The sequence below is a fragment of the Canis lupus genome, chromosome 23 (assembly GCF_048164855.1).
Source record: "Canis lupus baileyi chromosome 23, mCanLup2.hap1, whole genome shotgun sequence".
Lineage (NCBI taxonomy): Eukaryota > Metazoa > Chordata > Mammalia > Carnivora > Canidae > Canis > Canis lupus.
In genome coordinates this window covers 20,958,798-20,964,797 of record NC_132860.1, presented here as the reverse complement: position 1 = coordinate 20,964,797, position 6,000 = coordinate 20,958,798, and positions in this window count along the sequence as shown.

Below are 6,000 nucleotides of genomic sequence, written 5' to 3'. Positions count from 1 at the left end.
AGAATTCAATCCCAGACAACCTGATACCAGATTCTCTGCTTTTGACCACTACCATGCTGGTGCTTTTTCTTAATAAATATTGACTGAATAAATACCAGGCACTGGAATAGGTGTTTTACCTTTATTTCATTTTCTTGAAACCCCTTTTAATTCACATTAGATGTATGATATAGATCATGCAGTCTATGAGCACTGACATCATAAGGACACTTACACGTAATTTTATTTTTATTAGACGGGACTATAATGATCATTATTATTAAGATCTGCTTCTATCCACAAAACACTTCTGACTCCAAATGTGTGGATTTTTCCATACCAAGCAATTCTTTAATTCTTTGCGGACACCAGCTACGTGTCCTTTAATTTTTTTCCTTTAATTTAATTTTATTTTGACTCCACAGTTTAGGGGTTCAGTCCCGCAAGACTGCCTCCCATTTCAGATGCCAGTCACAAGTGGTAGGTCCCTGGTTACTCACTCATCTGTCCAACTTGGCTTTAAATTGGATATTCCCATAACCCCATCCTCTGGTTCGATAATTTGCTATAATGGCTCACAGAACTCTGGGGTTTTACTTACTTCATTATAAAAGATATTAGAAAGGATGCAAATGAATAGCCAGATGAAGAGGTATATAGGGCAAGTTTGGAAGAATCCCAAATACAGAAGCTTCAGTCTCTGTGGAGTTTGGGGTGCACCACTGTCCTAGCCTGTGAATATGTTTATCAAGCCAGAAGCTCTCTGAACCTCTTCATTTAGGGCTTTTAATGGAGGTTCCATGAATAGGCACGATTGATTAAATCACTGGCCACTGGCAATTAACTCTTATCTCCAGCTTTTCTCTTTTCCCTGGAGGTGGGGAGGGGTCAGTGGGGTTGAAAGTTCCAAACATCTTATCCCATAGGTGGTTTCTCTGGCAACAAGTCCCTATCCTGGAGATATCTAGAGGTCAATCCAGAGTTACCTCATTAGCATAAACTCAGCTGTACTTGAAAAGGACTTAACTATGAATAACAAAGGATACTGCTCTCACCCCAGCACACATGAAATTACAAGACTTTGGGGATCCCTGGGTGGCGCAGTGGTTTGGCACCTGCCTTTGGCCCAGGGTGCGATCCTGGAGACCCGGGATCGAATCCCACGTCGGGCTCCAGGTGCATGGAGCCTGCTTCTCCCTCTGCTTATGTCTCTGCCTCTCTCTCTCTCTGTGTGACTATCATAAATAAATAAAATTTAAAAAAATATTTAAAAAAAAAAAGAAATTACAAGACTTTTAGGAGCACTGGGCTAGAAACCTGGACAAAACCAAATATATATTTCTTATTATGTCACAATATCTCACTATTTAATAATTAGAAATAATTGGAGACTTCTCCTGAGAGAAGCCTAGGAGGCACCTCAAGTGTCCCCTCTTATTTCCAGAGGGGATTCATCTGTGTTATCAGTCTTGTCTGTCTTCCCCCTTTTCTTTCTTCATCTGTGTAGAGGCTATTTTGTAGGCAAACAGGGTTGCGCAGTGGAATGTAGAGAGAGCCACAGTGATCACCTGGCTGAATATGGACAGGCCTATCAGGCAACCCACCTCAAAATACATGTTGACTAACTGACCAGTGGTCTACTCACAAGTAGGCACAGTTACCAAAAAGGGAAAATTCACCATACCTTCTCACCTTCCCTCTTTTTTTTTTTTTTTTAATTTTTATTTATTTATGATAGTCACAGAGAGAGAGAGAGGCAGAGACACAGGCAGAGGGAGAAGCAGGCTCCATGCACCGGGAGCCCGACGTGGGATTCGATCCCGAGTCTCCAGGATCGCGCCCTGGACCAAAGGCAGGCGCCATACCACTGCGCCACCCAGGGATCCCCTCACCTTCCCTCTTTAAAAACAGCCCCCACTCACTGCCTCCTGGCAAGCAGCCTTTCCTCTGTTGTCCTGCCTGCCCCTCCCCTAAAGTGTATTCAATAAAGTTTTATGTCCTGTATTCTGGCTCAGGTGAATTCTTTCACCACTTTGCCACAGGCCTTAATCCCATCATCACTCGACATTTGGGGGTCCCCACCCAATCAGACAGACACCACAATCTGTGTATAACTTGTTCATTGAATGAGCTGGACTCAGTGGTGTACTATTAGGCTCTTCCTTTATTTTCAGCCTCTGCCTGCTACCATGCTATTTCGGACCTCCTTTCTCCATTCCTGAAACTGTTCTTGGGAAGTGGCATGAACTTTTGTAGTCATTTTTGGGTATTAGAATATGTGCTATCTTAGGCATTAAAGAGTACAGCCCAATCAAAAAATCAATCTAAAAATCTCTCATCAAATTCTTGGCTACCCCTCAGTCATCAAATTCAGGCCTGATTCAGGGCAGAGAGGGGATGTCATCGCCTGCTTACTTTTTCTCACTGCCCTATTTCCTTTCTTCTTCCCATTCTAATTATTTGATTAGAGGGATGAGAGGTAAAGGGTAGCTGGTGCTGTTTATGATATTCTCTTAGTTGTCGAATACTCTGTGCCATGGATATTTAAAATCTGCCCCTTATGCTGTGCTTTTGTGGAGTCTTCAGAAAATACCTGCTTAATGACCTGACAGTTCACTGTTGCTTATGATTTTACCTTACCTCCCACTTCTGGCAGTAGATTTCCATCCTCTTTCTGCTGGAGTCATTTCACCTCACACCTGGTAACTCTATTGGGCAGGAGTTTTCAAAAGGATGCCATCTATATCCCACGGACCTGTGAGTAAACCAAATATCTGCCAAGGAAATTTATGAAAGGGTGTGTTTCTCCCTATAACTTGTTCACCCTCCTTGCTGGTAGCAACACAGAACTTGTGAGTTTCTGTTGTTCAGAAGTACAAGAGAGGAAAGAATGTTTTTCCCTCTTCAAAAAACCCCCCAATCTGTATGAATGGTTCTTTTGAAGCCCCTTTCACTTGACTAGAATATGGAGGAAAATACTCCCTTTCCCACTTTGGAGTAGGAGGAGGAATACTCTAGCAAAATTGAGAATCCATCTCATTCTATAAAAAAAAAAAAAAAAAAAGCCACCTGTATTTTGTTGACATGATTAGCTGTTAGGCGGACTCCATCCCATTTTAAAATCTTGTTTTATGTAACATTGTATAATAAATAGAAGATTGAGGAGAGTGATCTCACAGGGCCACTTTCACTATCTCCTAGTAAGTCCTATGAATGTGCTAGCAACTGTCCTTGGAATATTGGAGTATTTGTCACCTGTTGTTTTCAGTGATGAAGTTCTTCAGGGAAGGGCTAACTTTTTCTATTTTCACTGTACCCTGAATGTCTGGGAGCTTTGTTTAAGAACATCAAAGTATCTATATTTTCTCTCTTACCTGTATACCTTGTCTTAAAAGATTTGCCAATGAGTACCAACCCCTCAGTGTTGAGTAGACTGAACTCTATGACCCCCCTCTTATTAGCACAATAGGTAGATACAGGTAATTTCAGTTACCTGTGGGCAAGGAGTTTACCTGACAGGATTCACATGAGTTAAGAATAGGGATTTTCTTAAAAGCAAACCAACCAACAAACCTGCTTAGAATTTCACATTAAATAGTAAACCTTTGCGTCAGTATTCTTCATTTCGAGCAGTAGAAACTGACTAGATAATTAAAGTGAATAAAAAATCTATTGACTGGATCTTGAGAAACTCAAAGAATCTTCAAGGAGTCTGGGAAAAGAAGTGGGCAGAAAAATGGGTGGTCATGTGTCCAGAAGCACAGTGAAATCTGCAAAAACAGCTCTACTCTAGTGATGACAGTGCTTGTACTTACTGCTGATTATGAGACTCGTCACTTGCTCTGGGGATATTGCCTTTGCTACCACTGCAAGAGGCTGATCCAGAAAATTGGCTGTGGCTGCCACTGTTGATAATCTTTTTTTTTTAAACATTTATTTATTAATGAGAGACACACAGAGAGAGGCAGAGACATAGGCAGAGGGAGAAGCAAGCTCTTCGCAAGAGCCTAAGGTGGGACTTGATCCCAGGATCACAACCTGAGCCGAAGGCAGCCGCCCAACTGCTGAACTACCCAGGCAGCTACTGCCTCTGCTTCTTTGAGTTACTGGATCCTGATACAAAAATCCCAGGTGACAGTGGACATCCCTGTTGTGTTCCTGATCTTACAGGAAAGGCTCTCAGTTTTTCCCCATTGAGAATGATATTTGCTGTGGGCTTTTCGTAGACGGCTTTTAAGATACTGAGGAATGTTCCCTCTATCCATACACTCTGAAGAGTTTTGATCAAGAATGAATACTGTATTTTGTCAAATGCTTTCTCTGCATCTATTGAGAGGATCATATGGTTCTTATTTTTTTTTTTCTTGTTGATGTGATCTATCACGATTGTTTTACAAGTGTTGAACCAACCTTGTATCCCAGGGATAAATCCCATTTGGTCATGGTGCATAATCTTTTTAATGTACTGTTGGATCCTATTGGCTAGTATCTTGTTGAGAATTTTTGCATTTGTGTTCTTCAGGGATATTGGTCTATAATTCTCCTTTTTGAGGGTCTTTGTCTGGTTTTGGAATTAAGGTGATGCTGGCCTCATAGAACGAGTTTGGAAGTATTCCATCCCTTTCTATCTTTTGGAACAGCTTTAGTAGAATAGGTATTTCTTCTTTAAACGTTTGATAGAATTCCCCTGCGAAGCCCTGGGAAGCCATCTGGCCCTGGACTTTTGTGTTGGGAGGTTTTTGATGACTGCTTCAATTTCCTCCCTGGTTATTGGCCTGTTCAGGTTTTCTTTTTTTTTTTTTTTTTTTTTTAAATATTTTTATTTATTTATGATAGTCACAGAGAGAGAGAGAGAGAGAGGCAGAGACATAGGCAGAGGGAGAAGCAGGCTCCATGCACCGGGAGCCCGACGTGGGATTCGATCCCGGGTCTCCAGGATCGCGCCCTGGGCCAAAGGCAGGCGCTAAACCGCTGCGCCACCCAGGGATCCCTGTTCAGGTTTTCTATTTCTTCCTGTTCCAGTTTTGGTAATTTGTGGTTTTCCAGAAATCTAGATTGCCTAATTTATTGGAGTATAGCTGATCATAATATGTTTTTTAAAAGATTTTATTTTATTATTTATTCATGAGAAACAGAGAGAGAGAGAGAGAGAGAGAGAGAGAGAGAGAGAGGCAGAGGGAGAAGCAGGCTCCATTCAGGGAGCCTGATGTGGGACTTCACTCCAGGATCACGCCCTGGACGGAGGCAGGCGCTAAACCGCTGAGCCACCCAGGAATCCCTTCAGAATATGTTTTTAAAATCATTTGTATTGGTTGTGATCTTTCCTCTTTCATTCATGATTTTATTAATTTGAGTCTTTTCTCTCTTAATAAGCCTGGCTAGGGGTTTATCTATCTTATTAATTCTTTCAAAGAACCAACTCCTGGTTTTGTTGATCTGTTCCACAGTTCTTCTGGTCTCTCTTTCATTGAGTTCTGCTTGAATCTTTATTATCTCTCTTCTGCTTGGTGTAGGTTTTACTTGCTCTTCTTTCTCCAGTTCCTTTAGGTGCAAGGTTAGCTTGTGTATTTGAGGTTTTTTCCAGTTTTTTTGGGGGGATGCTTGTATTGCGATGTATTTCCCTCTTAGGACTGCTTTTGCTGTATCACAAAGATTTTGAATGGTTGTATCTTCATTCTCATTAGTTTCCATGAATCTTTTATTTTATTTTATTTTTTAAATTGGAGTTCAATTTGCCAACATATAGCATAACACCCAGTGCTCATCTCACCAAGCGCCCCTGTCAGTGCCCATCACCCAATACCCCAACCCCCCGCCCACCTCCCCTTCTACTACCCCTTGTTCATTTCCCAGTTAGGTGTTTCTCATGTTTTGTCCCCCTCAGTGATATTTTCACTCATTTTCTCTCCTTTCCCTTTATTCCTTTTCACTATTTTTTATATTCCCCATGAATGAGACCATATAATGTTTGTCCTTCTCTGATTACCTTATTTCACTCAGGATAATACCCTCCAGGTCCAT